This window comes from Loxodonta africana, chromosome 1 (genome assembly GCF_030014295.1).
Source record: "Loxodonta africana isolate mLoxAfr1 chromosome 1, mLoxAfr1.hap2, whole genome shotgun sequence".
In the NCBI taxonomy this organism is placed as follows: Eukaryota; Metazoa; Chordata; class Mammalia; order Proboscidea; family Elephantidae; genus Loxodonta; species Loxodonta africana.
In genome coordinates this window covers 75,702,766-75,720,797 of record NC_087342.1, presented here as the reverse complement: position 1 = coordinate 75,720,797, position 18,032 = coordinate 75,702,766, and the positions used below count along the sequence as shown (strand labels likewise).

Genomic DNA, 18,032 nt, shown 5'->3' with positions numbered 1-18,032 from the left:
TCAAAGTATAGTCGACCTTAATGACGTGGATGGTGTAAAGCTTTCAGGACCTTCATTTGCTGATGAGCATGACTCAAAATGAGAACAAACAGCTGCAAACATCCATTAAATAGGAATATGGAATGTATGAAGTATGAATCTAGAAAAATAGGAAGTTGGCAAAAATGAGACGGAACACATACAGATCAATATCCTAAGCATTAGGGAGCTGAAATGGACTGACATTGGCTGTTTTAAATCAGATAATCATATGATCTACTACACTGGGAATGACAACTTGAAGAGGGTGGCTTTGCACCCATCGTCAAAAACAACATTTCAAGATCTTTCTGAAATTACAACACTGTTAGTAACAGGATAATATCAATACACTTGCAAGGAAGAAGAGTTCATAAGACTATTTACGCACCAAGCACGAAGGCCAAAGATGAAGAAATTGAAGATTTTTACTAACTTCTGCAACCTGAAATTAATCAAACATGCAATCAAGATGCATTGATAATTACTTGTGATTGGAATTCCAAAGTTGGAAATAAGGAAGAAGGATCGGTAGTTGGAAAATATGACCTTGGTGATAAGAAATGAAATCCAAGGTCTCATGATAGAATTTCACAATACCAACAACTTCTTCATTGCAAATACCTTTTTCAACAACATAAACGGTGACTATACACAAGGACCTCGCTAGACGGATACATAGGCATCAAATCTACTACGTCTGTGGAAAGAGAAGATGGAGAAGTTCAGTATCATTAGTCAAAACAAGGCCAGGGGCTGACTGTGGAATGGATCATCAATTGCTCATGTGCAAGTTCAAGGTGAAGCTGAAGAAAATTAAAACAAGTCCAGAGAGCCAAAGTACGACCTTGAGTATAGCCCACCTGAATTTATAGACCATTTCAAGAATAAATTTTATGCATTGAACATTAATGACTGAAGACCAGACAAGTTGTGGGATGGCATCAAGAAGAAAGCAAAAGGCCATTAAAAAGACATGAAAGAAAAAAAAGACCAAAATGAATGTCACAGGAGACCCTGAAATTTGCTCTTGAACATAAAGCAAACAGCAGAAATGGTGAAGTAAAAGAGTTGAACAGAAAATTTCAAAGGGCAGCTCTAGAAAACAAAGCATTATAATGAAATGTGCAAAGGCCTGGAATTAGAAAACTAAAGTGAAGAACACACTTGGTATTTCTCAAGCTGAGAGAGCTAAAGAAAAAAATTCAAGCCTTGAGTTGCAATATTGACAGATTCTATGGGCAAAATATTGAACAATGCAGAAAAGAATCAAAAGAAGATAGAAGGAATACAGAGTTACTGTACCAAAAAGGATTGGCCAATGTTCAACCATTTCAGGAGGTAGTGTATGATCAAGAAAGACGATGGTATTGAAGGAAGAAGTCCAAGATTCACTGAAGGCATTGGCAAAAAACAAGCTCAGGAATTGACGGAATACCAATTGAGATGTTTCAACAAATGGATGCTACTCTTGAACTGCTCACTCATCTATGCCAAGAAATTTAGAAGACAGCCACCTGGCCAATCGACCAGAAGAGATCCATATTTGTACCCATTCCAAAGAAAGGTGATCCAACAGAATCCTGAAATTATGGAACAATATTATTATTATAAAAAAATTAACATAAAATTTTGTTGAAGATAATACAAAAGCTATTGCAGCAGTACATCCACAGGAAACTGCCAGAAATTCAAGCCAGATTCAGAAAAGGAGGTGGAATAAGGGGTATCATTGCCGATGTCAGATGGATTTTGGCTGAAAGCAGAGAATTCCAGAAAGATGTTACCTGTGTTTTATTGACTTTGCAAAGGTGTTCAACTGTGTGGATCATAACAAATTATGAATAACATTACAAAGAATGGAAATTCCAGAACACTTAACTGTGCTCCTGTGGAACCTGTATATAGACAAAGAGGCAGTTGTTTGAACAGAACAAGGGGACTCTGTATGGTTTAAAATCAGGAAAGGTGTGCATCAGGGTTGTATCCTTTCACATACTTAGTCTGTATGCTGAACAAATAACCTGAGAACCTGAACTATACAAAGAATACAGCATCAGGATTGGAGGAAGATTCATTAAAAACCTTCGATATGCAGATGACACAACCTTGCTCTTTGAAAGTGAGGAAACTTGAAGCACTTACTGATGAAGATCAAAGTCTACAGCCTCCAGTATGGATTACACCTCAACATAAAGAAAGCAAAAATCCTCACAACTGGACCAATAAGCAACATCATGATAAACAGAGAAAATATTGAAGTTGTCAAGGATTTCATTCTACATGAATCCACAGCCAATGCCCATGGAAGCAGCAGTCAGGAAATCAAAGGACATATTGCTTGGGTAAATCTGCTGCAAAAGACCTCTTTCAAGTGTTGAAAAGTAAAGATGTCACTTTGAGGACTAAGGTGCCCCTGACCCAAGTCATGGTATTTTCAAATGACTCATATGCATGTAAAACCTAGACAATGAATAAGGAAGGCTGAAAAAATGACACCTTTGAATTATGGTGTTGGTGAAGAATATTGAATACACCACAGACTGCCAGAAGAACAAACACATCTGTCTTGGAAGGAATACAGCCGGAATGCTCCTTAGAATTGAGATCGCGAGATTTCATCTCGTGCACTCTGAGCATGTGTCATGGATTGAATTCTTTCCCCCCAAAAATGTGTGTACCAATTTGGCTGGGCCTTGATTCCCAGTATTGTGTGGTAGTCTTCCATTTTGTGATTGCAATTTTATGTTAAAGAGGATTAGGATAGGATTGTAACACCTTTACCCAGGTCACATCCCTGATCCAATGTAAAGGGAGTTTCCCTGGGGTGTGGCCTGCACCACCTTTTCCCTCTAAAGAGATAAAAAGAAAAAGGAAACAAGCAAACAGTTAATCATGGAAGTCAATAGGTAAAAGATCACAATAATCAAAAAGAGGGACTAAATACAGGAGGCATTGAACGGCCATATGAAGAGTGATACAAGGCGATATAGAACAATACAAGTTAGGTTTTTACTTAGAAAAATAGGGGTAAATAATAAGGTAACCACAAAAAGGTATAACAATTCTATAACTCAAGATAAAAACCAAGAAAAACGTAACGACTCAACTAACATAAAGTCAAGCACTATGAAAATGAGGATCTCACAATTTACTAAGAAAAACGCCTCAGCACAAAAAAGTATGTGGAAAAATGAAATTGTCAACAACACACATAAAAAGGCATCAAAATGACAGCACTAAAAACTTATTTATCTATAATTACCCTGAATGTAAATGGACTAAATGCACCAATAAAGAGACAGAGAGTCACAGACTGGATAAAGAAACATGATCCATCTATATGCTGCCTACAAGAGACACACCTTAGACTTAGAGACACAAACAAACTAAAACTCAAAGGATGGAAAAAAGTATATCAAGCAAACAATAAGCAAAAAAGAAGAGGAGTAGCAATATTAATTTCTGACAAAATAGACTTTAGACTTAAATCCACCACAAAGGATAAAGAAGGACACTATATAATGATAAAAGGGACAATTGATCAGGAAGACATAACCATATTAAATATTTATGCACCCAATGACAGGGCTGCAAGATACATAAATCAAATTTTAACAGAATTGAAAAGCGAGATAGATACCTCCACAATTATAGTAGGAGACTTCAACACACCACTTTCGGAGAAGGACAGGACATCCAGTAAGAAGCTCAACAGAGACACGGAAGATCTAATTACAACAATCAACCAACTTGACCTCATTGACTTATACAGAACTCTCCACCCAACTGCTGCAAAGTATACTTTTTTTTCTAGCGCACATGGAACATTCTCTAGAATAGACCACATATTAGGTCATAAAACAAAGCTTTGCAGAGTCCAAAACATCGAAATATTACAAAGCATCTTCTCAGACCACAAGGCAATAAAACTAGAGATCAATAACAGAAAAACTAGGGAAAAGAAATCAAATACTTGGAAAATGAACAACACCCTTCTGAAAAAAGACTGGGTTATAGAAGACATCAAGGAGGGAATAAGGAAATTCATAGAAAGCAACGAGAATGAAAATACTTCCTATCAAAACCTCTGGGACACAGCAAAAGCAGTGCTCAGAGGCCAATTTATATCAATAAATGCACACATACAAAAAGAAGAAAGAGCCAAAATCAGAGAACTGTCCCTACAACTTGAACAAATAGAAACTGAGCAACAAAAGAATCCATCAGGCACCAGAAGAAAACAAATAATAAAAATTAGAGCTGAACTAAATGAATTAGAGAACAGAAAAACAATTGAAAGAATTAACAAAGCCAAAAGCTGGTTCTTTGAAAAAATTAACAAAATTGATAAACCATTGGCTAGACTGACAAAAGAAATACAAGAAAGGAAACAAATAGCCCGAATAAGAAATGAGAAGGACCACATCACAACAGAACCAGATGAAATTAAAAGAATCATTTCAGATTATTATGAAAAATTGTACTCTAACAAATTTGAAAACCTAGAAGAAATGGATGAATTCCTGGAAAAACACTACCTACCTAAACTAACACATTCAGAAGTAGAACAACTAAATAGACCCATAACAAAAAAAGAGATTGAAACGGTAATCAAAAAACTCCCAACAAAAAAAAGCCCTGGCCCGGACGGCTTCACTGCAGAGTTCTACCAAACTTTCAGAGAAGAGTTAACACCACTACTTCTGAAGGTATTCCAAAGCATAGAAAATGACAGAATACTACCCAACTCATTCTATGAAGCCACCATCTCCCTGATACCAAAACCAGGTAAAGACATTACAAAAAAAGAAAATTATAGACCTATATCCCTCATGAACATTGATGCAAAAATCCTCAACAAAATTCTGGCCAATAGAATCCAACAACACATCAAAAAAATAATTCACCCTGATCAGGTCGGATTTATACCAGGTATGCAAGGCTGGTTTAATATCAGAAAAACCATTAATGTAATCCAGCACATAAATAAAACAAAAGACAAAAACCACATGATCTTATCAATTGATGCAGAAAAGGCATTTGACAAAGTCCAACACCCATTCATGATAAAAACTCTTACCAAAATAGGAATTGAAGGAAAATTCCTCAACATAATAAAGGGCATCTATGCAAAGCCAACAGCCAATATCACTCTAAATGGAGAGAACCTGAAAGCATTTCCCTTGAGAACGGGAACCAGACAAGGATGCCCTTTATCACCGCTCTTATTCAACATCGTGTTGGAAGTCTTAGCCAGGGCAATTAGGCTAGACAAAGAAATAAAAGGTATCCGGATTGGCAAGGAAGAAGTAAAGTTATCACTATTTGCAGATGACATGATTATATACACAGAAAACCCTAAGGAATCCTCCAGAAAACTACTGAAACTAATAGAAGAGTTTGGCAGAGTCTCAGGTTATAAAATAAACATACAAAAATCACTTGGATTCCTCTACATCAACAAAAAGAACACCGAAGAGGAAATAACCAAATCAATACCATTCACAGTAGCCCCCAAGAAGATAAGATACTTAGGAATAAATCTTACCAAGGATGTAAAAGACCTATACAAAGAAAACTACAAAGCTCTACTACAAGAAATTCAAAAGGACATGCTTAAGTGGAAAAACATACCTTGCTCATGGATAGGAAGACTTAACATAGTAAAAATGTCTATTCTACCAAAAGCCATCTATACATTTAACGCACTTCCGATCCAAATTCCAATGTCATATTTTAAGGGGATAGAGAAACAAATCACCAATTTCATATGGAAGGGAAAGAAGCCCCGGATAAGCAAAGCACTACTGAAAAAGAAGAAGAAAGTGGGAGGCCTCACCTTACCTGACTTCAGAACCTATTATACAGCCACAGTAGTCAAAACAGCCTGGTATTGGTACAACAATAGACACATAGACCAATGGAACAGAATTGAGAACCCAGACATAGATCCATCCACGTATGAGCAGCTGATATTTGACAAAGGACCAGTGTCAATTAACTGGGGAAAAGATAGCCTTTTTAACAAATGGTGCTGGCATAACTGGATATCCATTTGCAAAAAAATGAAACAGGACCCATACCTCACACCATGCACAAAAACTAACTCCAAGTGGATCAAAGATCTAAACATAAAGACTAAAACGATAAAGATCATGGAAGAAAAAATAGGGACAACCCTAGGAGCCCTAATACAAGGCACAAACAGAATACAAAACATTACCAAAAATGATGAAGAGAAACCCGATAACTGGGAGCTCCTAAAAATCAAACACCTATGCTCATCTAAAGACTTCTCCAAAAGAGTAAAAAGACCACCTACAGACTGGGAAAGAATTTTCAGCTATGACATCTCCGACCAGCGCCTGATCTCTAAAATCTACATGATTCTGTCAAAACTCAACCACAAAAAGACAAACAACCCAATCAAGAAGTGGGCAAAGGATATGAACACACATTTCACTAAAGAAGATATTCAGGCAGCCAACAGATACATGAGAAAATGCTCTCGATCATTAGCCATTAGAGAAATGCAAATTAAAACTACCATGAGATTCCATCTCACACCAGCAAGGCTGGCATTAATCCAAAAAACACAAAATAATAAATGTTGGAGAGGCTGCGGAGAGATTGGAACTCTCATACACTGCTGGTGGGAATGTAAAATGGTACAACCACTTTGGAAATCTATCTGGCGTTATCTTAAACAGTTAGAAATAGAACTACCATACAACCCAGAAATCCCACTCCTAGGAATATACCCTAGAGATACAAGAGCCTTCATACAAACAGATACATGCACACCCATGTTTATTGCAGCTCTGTTTACAATAGCAAAAAGTTGGAAGCAACCACGGTGTCCATCAACGGATGAATGGGTAAATAAATTGTGGTATATTCACACAATGGAATACTACGCATCGATAAAGAACAGTGACGAATCTCTGAACCATTTCATAACATGGAGGAACCTGGAAGGCATTATGCTGAGTGAAATGAGTCAGAGGCAAAAGGACAAATATTGTATAAAACCACTATTATAAGATCTTGAGAAATAGTAAACCTGAGAAGAACACATACTTTTGTGGTTACGAGGGGGGGAGGGAGGGGGGGTGGGAGAGGGTTTTTTATTGATTAATCAGTAGATAAGAACTGCTTTAGGTGAAGGGAAAGACAACACTCAATACATGGGAGGTCAGCTCAATTGGACTGGACCAAAAACAAAGAAGTTTCCGGGATAAAATGAATGTTTCAAAGGTCAGCGGAGCAAGTGCGGGGGTCTGGGGAACACGGTTTGCGGGGACTTCTAAGTCAATTGGCAAAATAATTCTATTATGAAATCATTCTGCATCCCACTTTGAAATGTGGCGTCTGGGGTCTTAAATGCTAACAAGCGGCCATCTAAGATGCAGCAATTGGTCTCAACCCACCTGGAGCAAAGGAAAAATGAAGAACACCAAGGCCACACGACAACTAAGAGCCCAAGAGACAGAAAGGGCCACATGAACCAGAGACCTATATCATCCTGAGACCAGAAGAACTAGTTGGTGCCCGGCCACAATCGATGACTGCCCTGACAGGGAGCACAGCAGAGGACCCCTGAGGGAGCAGGAGATCAGTGGGATACAGACCCCAAATTCTCATAAAAAGACCAAACTGAATGGTCTGACTGAGACTGGAGGAATCCCGGCGGCCATGCTCCCCAGACCTTCAGTTGACACAGGACAGGAACCATCCCCGAAGACAACTCATCAGAAATGAAAGGGACTGGTCAGCGGGTGGGAGAGAGACGCTGATGAAGAGTGAGCTAATTATATCAGGTGGACACTTGAGATTGTGTTGGCAACTCTTGTCTGGAGGGGGGATGGGAGGATGGAGAGAGAGGGAAGCCGGCAAAATTGTCAAGAAAGAAGAGACTGAAAGGGCTGACTCAAGAGGGGGAGAGCAAGTGGGAGTAGGGAGTGAGATGTATGTAAACTTATATGTGACAGACTGATTGGATTTGTAAACGTTCACTTGAAGCTTAATAAAAGTTATTAAAAAAAAAAAAAAGGAAACAAGCAGAGAGGGGGACCTCTTTCCACTAAGAAAGCAGTGCTGGGAGCAGAGCACGTCCTTTGGGCCCAGCGTCCCTGCGTGGAGAAGCTCCTAGTCTGGGGGAACATTGACGAGAAAGCCAACAGAGAGAAAGCCTTGCTCTGGAGCTGATGCCCTGAATTTGGACTTTCAGCCTACTTTACTGTGAAGAAATAAACTTTTCTTTGTTAAAGCCATCCGCTTGTGGTATTTCTGTTATAATAGCACTAAATAACTAAAACAACATGTTATCAAGAGGGACTAGTCCCTGGAGAAGAATATCCTGCATGGTAAAGTAGAGGGTCAGTGAAAAAGAGGAAGACCCTTTACGAGATGCATTGATACAGTGACTGCAATAATGGGCTCAAACATAGCAGTGATTGTGAGGATGGTGCAGGACAGGGCAGTGTTTCATTCTGTGGTACCTGCGGTTGCTGTGCATGGTAACCAACTCGACGGCACCTAACAACAACAACGTTAACCAGGATATTTTCTTCTTTATAAACGATTTTCTTTTTTTCTTGCATGAATAAATATTGATGGCAAAATATTAAAATTCTAGATGTTGCTCTCAAGTGGTTGCTTTCCACTTCTCCTTTGCTTGTCATTGCTTTTGTTTTTTCTCTTTGTCATCAAAAAGTTAATTTTTTTCATTTCAATGCCCAGGGAACAGGAGAGTGCATGGTACATAGTAGGTGTTTCATAAATATTTACTGAAGACAATTAGTTGGTTTCACCTCTTGATTCTCACTTCTACAAACTATATATAAATAAATAAGGATTGTTGTGCTGATAGCATTTACATTCCTTCTATATAGACCAGCACCTTTCTTTAGACATAGTGCAAATGGAACATATAACAGTTTATTGGTGAATGCCAAGTAACACTTGGAATACATGAATAAACTTCTGTTCAATGAATTGACCCCATGAAGTTTAAATTATCTCTTCAGCTATCTCTACTGAGTCCAAGAATTAATTTACAATACCAATCACCAACAGCAATACTCACTGAAACCATTTCTGGGTATAGATAGAAATTTTGTTCTAGGGCCTGTGTGAGTCAGTTGGTAGAGCATCAGATTCTTAATCTGAGGGTCCAGGATTAAGTCCTTATTTAGGCGTGATGGTGTCTCCCCTTTGCTGCAGGGGGGCTCCTTTTCTATGTGCTTGAGTGGCTATACCTTTGGAACACCCAAGGTGTCCCATACACAAGTGGATGTGATTTTAATGTTAAAAGGCTGAGGCTGGTGAGAACTGTTGGGAGCGGGTGAGTGTATCTTACATGTGGGAGGGACATGAATCATTGGTAGCCGGCCAGAAGGCAGACTTTTGTAGGCAGCTTCTAAGAAGTCCTCAATAATCTCTACCTCCTGATATTCATGCCCTTGTGTAATCCCCTACCTTGTTGATTCAAAGTTAGTGGAAGCCAGCTACTATGTTATAAGCATCCCTATGAAGTGGTCCAAGTGGGAGGAACTGAGGCTTCCTGCCAACACCCACTAGAGAGTTTGGAAGAGGATCCTCTAACTTGAATTACCAAAACAGAGAGTTACAGCCACAATTCAAAGACTTGAGAGTCAGTTTACAGACTCAGAAGCCCTTGAACAAAGGGGAGGCCAGGTTGCCTAGAGAAGGGATCCTGAAACACTGCAAAAAACTTATATTGCTAATTTTCTACCAACCTTCCCCAAAGGAACCTACAGCCTTTTCCTAGAGTGACTGTGTATTGGGGAAAAGGAAATAATCAGACATTTTGGAGATTACTGCACACTGTCTCTGAAAATGACACTAATTCCAGAAGACCCAAAATGTCTCTGTGGTTCCTTAGTCAGAGGATGGGCTTATGGAAGTCGGGTGATCAATGCGCTTTAACACAGATTCATCTAACAGTGAGTTCAGTGGGTCCTGGATATACCCTGTGGTAATTTCTCTAGTTATGAAATACATAATTGGAATAGATATACTCGGCAATTGGCAGAATCCCCACATTAATTTTTGGACCTGGGGAAAGGAAAGGCCAAGTGGCAGCCACTAGTGTTGTCTCTACCTAGGAAAAAAGTAAACAAAAAGCAATACCACATTCCAGGATTAGCAGGGATTGTAGAGGTTAGTGTTAACCATCGAGGACTTAAAAAATAGAGGGGTGGTGCTTCCCATCACATCTCCACTCAACTTGCCTATTTGGCCTGTGCAGAAAACAGATGGATCTTGGAGAATGATGGTGGGTTTTTGTAGACTTGACCAGATGGTGACACGTTTTGCAACTGCTGTTCCACATGTAGTTTCATTGCTTGAGCAAGTTAACACTCCCCGTGGTACCTGGTATGCAGTTATTGATCTGGCAAATGCTTTTTTTTCTCATTGCCTGTTAGGAAAGGCCACCAGGAGAAGTTTGCTTTCATCTGGCAAGGCCAGGCATATACCTTCACTGCCCTACCTCAGGGATATATCAACTCTTCTGTCCTGTGTCATAATTTAGTCTGTAGTTTGAGTTCACCTAGATGCACCTTGGGAGAAAGGCCTGGAGACCTACTCCTGAAAAATCTGCCATTGAAAACCCTATAGAGCACAGTTGTACTCTCACACACATTGGGTCACCATGAATTGGAGTTGGCCCCACAACAATTGTTTTTTGCTGTTGTTGTTGTTAGCTAATCTTAACCTACCTCTATCAGCAGCCACTGACATCTACAAAAAGAATTAAAAAATTGTACATAACTAATCTTATTTGGGCCATTTCATGTTGTACACTCTTCTATTTGTCTGTCCCAACAACCTCAAGTACAGTACTTCTTTTATGGTCAGTGTAAGGAAATGGAGAAGGCAGATTCTGGGACAGTTAACAGCAGTAATTTCAGTGAAAGGTTGTGAATATCCAAATTGCCTCTGGCTCCTACGAAAGGTTGCTCTCAGTTATATAATGCCAAAACCACGGCCTCAATTTCTGTAGACCCTAGGCAAGGAATGGCTAAGAAGCTTTCTCACCTACTAAAAGGAGATCTTAAGTAAACCAACAGATAAAAACCTGCTGCCTCCAGGACCACTCTGTATTAGCTATCAAAATGCTGTGTACATCCTTTGTCTTAGTAATCCTATTTTCAGAAATTTACCTAAGTGATTATACCAAATGGAAAGATATATGGGACCAGTATATTTCTCCCAAACCTATTTCTTCTAACGGTGTTGGGAGGATAGTCTGCCTGTATGTCACCCATTTGGGCTGCCTAAGCAGAGGCCTTAGGTCCAGAACAATCTCTGATACGGAGGCTGAGAATTGGGTTTCTCCTTCTCCCCCTCAGTCTTTTCTCCTTATCAGAGAAGCCTTCCTCCCTTTTCTGGGCACACAATAACTTTCTTGGTCTCTTGCTTATGTGTGGGCACCACACAGCACTCGCCAACACTACTTCTGTATCTGTTCCTGATAGGGAAGGAATGAAGTCTTTTCTTTGAACAGGGCACGACAAGCATGTACAGGCAACATCTTCCTTGTACAGGCTGTAAAGGGGTACTTGCTGGCCATGGGAGACTGGTGCCCACAACTGAAGCTGATTTCACTGTCTCTTCTCTATGTGAGTAAAGCATTGTCCCATGCACTGGTAGGGCATTTGGTTTGTGTCTTTTGTTGGCGACCCTGACCCTCGGTACAACTTGCAGAAAACTGGATAGAGCTAAGCGCTCATCAATGGGAAATAAGTTTTTAAAATGATGGATTTACCCAATGGACTACAGTAACAACAGACAAGAAAAATGGTGGAAATGTATATTTAGCATGAATTGTTCACAAAGTATTATGTTGGAAAAAAAGGGAACAAAACAGCCAATTATACTATGATCTTTTTTAAATAAGCATATTCATAAGTATATACGAAAGAAACAAATCTTCTGTATGTAATCACAAATAAAACATATAGGATCACAGTACTCTAAAATCATATGTATTAGGTCATTTTTCTATACTGTTCTTTATTTCTGAGTTGTATGACTAAAAGAAATGCTTGGGTGATAAAAAAAAAAAAAAAAAAACCCACGAAGTTTATTTCAGATCTGCCCATAATTTCCAACTAATTTTAACCTAGATATTTTAATTTTCACATTCATTGATCTGTGGGTACAGAATGCTAGAAATGAGGAAGAATCTTCTGGTGTTTGATGGTGTGGAAAAAAAAGTTTTTTTTTATTGGAGCAATAGATGACTTGAGAAAGTTGCTCTCCCACAAGACTTGCCAAGCACTGGCCAGAAGGAATGAAATGGTGTCAGCACATTTCACTGGGATACTACAGGGCTCTCACTTCCAGGCTTGGATAAATCTGGACAAGAAAAGTTCTGATAAAATCTGTGAAAACCTAAATCTTAGAAGGTTGAGAGATGCAAAAATTTGGGGAAGAAATTGTGAAGATGTGCACCCTACACCCCTCCTAATCATTTCCCCTCTTCCAATTTTCAGAAAGTAACTAAAAGTATTTTTTTTCCCCTGGAGGGTACTATTGTGTATATGAATACATGTGTAAAATAATCTCTCTGTTGGCCTTCTCATCAATCTTCCCCAGCCTAGGAGCTTCTCCAGGCAGGTACCCTGGGCCCAAAGGACATGCTCTGCTCCCAGCACTGCTTTCTTGGTGGTAGGAGGCCCCCCTCTCTGCTCTATTCCCTTTCCTTTTTATCTCTTGAGAGGTAAAAAGTGGTGCAGGCCACACTCCAGGGAAACTCCCTTTACACTGGATCAGGGATGTGACCTTAGCAAGGGTGTTACAATCCCACCCTAATTCTCTTTAATATAAAATTACAATCACAAAATGGAGGAGAACCACACAATCATGGCCTAATAAAGTTGACATATTTTTTTGGGGGGGGAACAATTCAATCAATGACACTGGGGTTTCTTTTTGTTTCTTTTCTTTATTATTCCTCCACCCCAAATTTTCAATCCTTCAAGAAAGAAAGAGAGGGAGCGAGGAGGGAAGGAAAGAAGGAAGGAAGGCTATTTCCATTTTTACTTTCTCCTAAGAAATCTCCCAAGGACTCACCCCTGGCCTGTGCCCTGCCCTCCTCCCCACCATCTGCCTAGCCTGCCTTTTGGTAACTGATCCAGAAGCCCAGTCTCGAGGTCTCTGCTGGGACCCCACTCTGGCTGCAGACATCTTTGAAGATGAACTACTGCCCTTGGTTGGAGTCTGGAGACGTTGGAAGCCATAAGCCCTCTGGGAAGCCATGGTCAATGTCATATTTGGAATCACCTAGACCTCTCTGGGCGCCCAGCAGAGGCCAAGAGCAGCTTTGGACCAAAGGAAACCTCTATCCCCTCCTTTGTTTTCAGAAATCCCCGCCTCTCGTGTCTTCTATGTTAAAAACTTGTACTTTTTACTTGTGGAATAGGAAGAACTATCTTTTCTGGGGAAAGAGACGATGGAAAAGCTCAATATCATCAGTCAGAACAAGGTCGGGGCTGACTGTGCAATAGACCATCAATTGCTCATATGCAGGTTCAAGCTGAAACTGAAGAAAATCAGAGCAAGTCCACAAGAGCCAAAATATGACCTTGAGTATATCCCACCTGAATTTAGAGACCATCTCAAGAATAGATTTGATGCATTGAACACTAGTGACCGAAGACAGACGAGTTGTGGAATGACATCAAGGACATCATCCATGAAGAAAGCAAGAGGTCACTGAAAAGACAGGAAAGAAAGAAAAGACCAAGATGGATGTCAGAGGGGACTCTGAAACTTGTTCTTGAGCGTCGAGCAGCTAAAGCAAAAGGAAGAATTGATGAAGTAAAAGAACTGAACAGAAGATTTCAAAGGGCCTCTCGAGAAGACAAAGTATTATAGTGACATGTGCAAAGAGCTGGAAATGGAAATTCAAAAGAGAAGAACACGCTCAGCATTTCTCAAGCTGAAAGAACTGAAGAAAAAATTCAAGCCTTGAGTTGCAATAGTGAAAGTTTCCATGGGGAAAATATTAAACAACGCAGGAAGCATCAAAAGAAGATGGAAGGAATACACAGAGTCATTATACCAAAAAGAATTAGTCGATATTCAACCATTTCCAGAGGTGGCATATGATCAGGAACTGATGGCACTGAAGGAAGAAGTCCAAGCTGCTCTGAAGGCATTGGTGAAAAACAAGGGTCCAGGAATTGATGGAGTATCAATTGACACATTTCAACAAATGGATGCAGCGCTTGAGGTGCTCACTTGTCTATGCCAAGAAATATGGAAGACAACTTCCTGGCCAACTGACTGGAAGGGATCCATATTTATGCCTATTCCCAAGAAAGGTGATCCAACCGAATGTGGAAATTATAGAACAATATCATTAATATCACATGCAGGGAAAATATTGCTGAAGATCATTCAAAAACGGCTGCAGCAGTATATCGACAGGGAACTGCCAGAAATTCAGGCCGGATTCAGAAGAGGACGTAGATCCAGGGATATCATTGCTGATGTCAGATGGATCCTGGCTGAAAGCAGAGAATACCAGAAGGATGTTTACCTGTGTTTTATTGACTATGCAAAGGCATTCAACTGTGTGAATCATAACAAACTATGGATAATACCGCGAAGAATGGGAATTCCAGAACACTTAATTGTGCTCATGAGGAACCTTTACATAGATCAAGAGGCAGTTGTTCCAACAGAACAAGAGGATACTGATTGGTTTAAAGTCAGGAAAGGTGTGCGTCAGGGTTGTATTCTTTCACCATACCTATTTAATCTGTATGCTGAACAAATAATCCAAGCGCCTGGACTATATGAAGAAGAACGGGGCAACAGGATTGGAGGAAGACTCATTAACAACCTGCGTTATGCAGATGACACAACCTCGCTTGCTGAAAGTGAAGAGGACTTGAAGCACTTACTAATGAAGATCAAAGACCACAGCCTTTAGTATGGATTACACCTCAACATAAAGAAAACAAAAATCCTCACAACTGGACCAATGAGCAACATCCTGATAAATGGAGAAAAGATTGAAGTTTTCAAGGATTTCATTTTACTTGGATCCACAATTAACAGCCATGGAAGCAGCAGTCAAGAAATCAAAAGACGCATTGGATTGGGTAAATCTGCTGCAAAGGACCTCTTTAAAGTGTTGAAGAGCAAAGATGTCACCCTGAAGACTAAGGTGTGCCTGACGCAAGCCATGGTATTTTCAGTCACATCATATGCATGTAAAAGCTGAACAAGGAACCTAAGGAAGACCGAAGAAGAGTTGACGCCTTTGAATTGTGGTGCTGATGAAGAATATTGAGTATACCATGGACTGCCACAAGAATGAACAAATCTGTCTTGGAAGAAGTGCAGCCAGAATGCTCCTTAGAGGCAAGAATGGCAAGACTGCATCTTACATACTTAGGACGTGTTGTCAGGAGGGATCAGTCCCTGGAGAAGGACATCATGCTTGGCAGAGTACAGGGTCAGTACAGGAAAAGAGGAAGACCCTCAACGAGGTGGGTTGACACAGTGGCTGCAACAATGAGCTGAAGCATAACCCGGCAGTGCTTTGTTCTATTGTGCATAGGGTCGCTATGAGTCGGAACCAACTCGAAGGCACCTAACAACAACAACATCCTTTCTGAGGGCCTTGGAGCACAATCTGAGGTCGCAGGGAGTGAGGGGTGACCCTGGGGAGTAGATTTACTCACTGAAAATCACGAAGAACTCAGGAACCGGCAACGTCGGGAACTGGACCCAACAAGAATTTTCTCTCTGGCCTGTCACTCCAGTCTCTCCTCCCGGGAACTGAAGGTGGCAGTCTCCGCACTTTGCGCGCCGCAGCCAGCAAGGTCCCTCTACCTCCTGCTCCCGAAGTCTCGGAAGCTGGGGCAGGGAAGCCCGACCGGGCCAGCCGGAAAGGAGATTGGCCTCGAGGCCTCTCCCGCCCTCTTGTTGCCCTGCCTGGAAACCAGGTCCCTTCCGACCGCCCACCTGACCAGGGACCACCTTTGAAAAAGGGGTTTCGACCTGAACGTAAAGGCCTGGATGCGGGAGGAAGAGGCACTCTGTACACACTAGAAGGAGGTAGGGAGGGTGGAGACAGTGCATCTGGGTCTGGCCCGGCTTAGGAGACCTGACCCTCCGGTGACGGTGTCATAGAGTGCGGTGACAGAGCCGGGAAGAGAGGTCGCGTGTCGCTTCCGCAGGTGTCAGTTAGATAAACCCATGACTCGGACTCTCTTCTTCTGGCCTCGTGAGTCCACAGACTCGAAGTGGAGTCAGTGCCAAGAGCACCTGTAACCCCAGAACCGTCCTCACCACCGGGAACCAGCTGTAAGACCTTGGACTTCTCATTTACAAACACGAGCTCTTTGAATACAATCACATATTTCTGAGAAAGAAAATGAAATACGTGTATATTATTAAATTAAAAAAACAAAGGAAATACATTAACTAAGTTTAACTGATTTACGGTTACATTCTCAAAGAAGACAATAAAACGGTAAATTAATTTTTGTCTAAATTCTCATTAAAATTAGAAAATACATCATCTGCAAAGGAGGAAGGGAAAGCCGTCTAACTTGGATACAATTATTATGTTGTTGTTAAGTGTCATCAAGTCAGTTCCGATTCATAGCGACCCCACGTTCGACGGAAGGAAACACTGCCTGATCCTGCACCATCCTCACAATTGGTGCTATATGTGAGCCCATTGTTGCAGCCACTGTGTCCATCCATCTCACTGAAGGTCTTCCTCTTTTTCCCTGATCCTCTACTTTACCAAGGATGATGTCCTTTTCCAGGGACTGGTCCCTCCTGATAAGAAGTCCAAAATATGTGAGATGAATAATTATATGTCACAATAATTATAGAGCAACCAAATAATCGATTTTCATAAGAAACACTGTAAGGCCTAATTTAGTTTGTGGATAAATATTTATGCCAAACTAGAGTCAACTAGGGTGATAATATTCTGAAAATTTCAAAAACAAATAACTTTTAAAGATGACTAAGACGACTCCTTCTAATAACAATAAAATCACGGATTGAACGTGGCTTTTTCAAGAAAGGCCATAAAGGTCATGGGAAAAGCCACCCTGTCCAAAAACGGATCCAGACGTCTCACGTTTTTGTCTTCCCTGGGCTGAGTGGGGACGGTGGAGTGGAGACCGAAGGGTAGCTAGAGCTTGTGCCTGCCCGCCGAGGGCGCTAACTGAGTAAGCAGACGTCATATCCGGTAGCTATCGCCCCGGCACGCCCTAAGTGCGAACTACACAAGGGCTACCCGGATTCTGCCTCTGGGAGGCGCTGAGAGGGTGGCTGCGTCCGGAAGTCGTCCTCTTGGCGGATGACTGGCATCTACTGGCGGCTTTAAGTGCGACAGAAAAGAGAGGAGCGGGGATCCTCAATCAGCAAACCTAGTCTCTAGGCCCCAAGACCGCCCGCGCCGCCAATGAGGGCCTGGGCTTTCCCGGTTCACTGTCCGGGTTTCCAGTCTTGCTCCCCGGCAAGCGCCGCTCCCACTCATTCAGGGACTCGGATGGCACTCCTTGCCCTGACTCCGAGGGACCGCAAGCCAATTGACCCTCGCCGGGGCCCTGAGTCTGACCCCTCCCCACCCGGAGACCGAAGGTAGCGGGAACCTGATCCCAGCTCTTCGCAACTCAGTGGACCCCGGCCACGTGGTCCCCGACGGTCGCGGCGGACGCCCGGGTCAGGGGCCGAGGACTTCCTCTCTGCGGCCCTCCCCGCTCCACGCTACAGCCGGCAGCAGGGAGAGTACAGGCTCCGCTTCGGCCCCAAAGTAGCAGAGCGCCCTGAGCCGACTGTCCAGGGCCCACGTGACCTGTGATCCCGAAGCCTGGAAGGTGTTAAGCGCTCCGAGACCCTCGCGCTTTCGTCGTGCCCGGATCCCAACCGTCACCCGAACACTGAACGTTTCGGCTCCGGCTACAGACTTTGGAAGCCTTGGGAGCTGAAACCCTACTCGA

General features: G+C 41.6%; 1 pseudogene; it reads left to right on the top strand.

Annotated features, from left to right (window-relative positions):
- Positions 1-17,893, top strand: part of LOC100675140 (palmitoyltransferase ZDHHC5-like) — a 48,474-nt pseudogene extending 30,581 nt beyond the window's left edge.
- Positions 17,894-18,032: the final 139 nt, after the last annotated feature.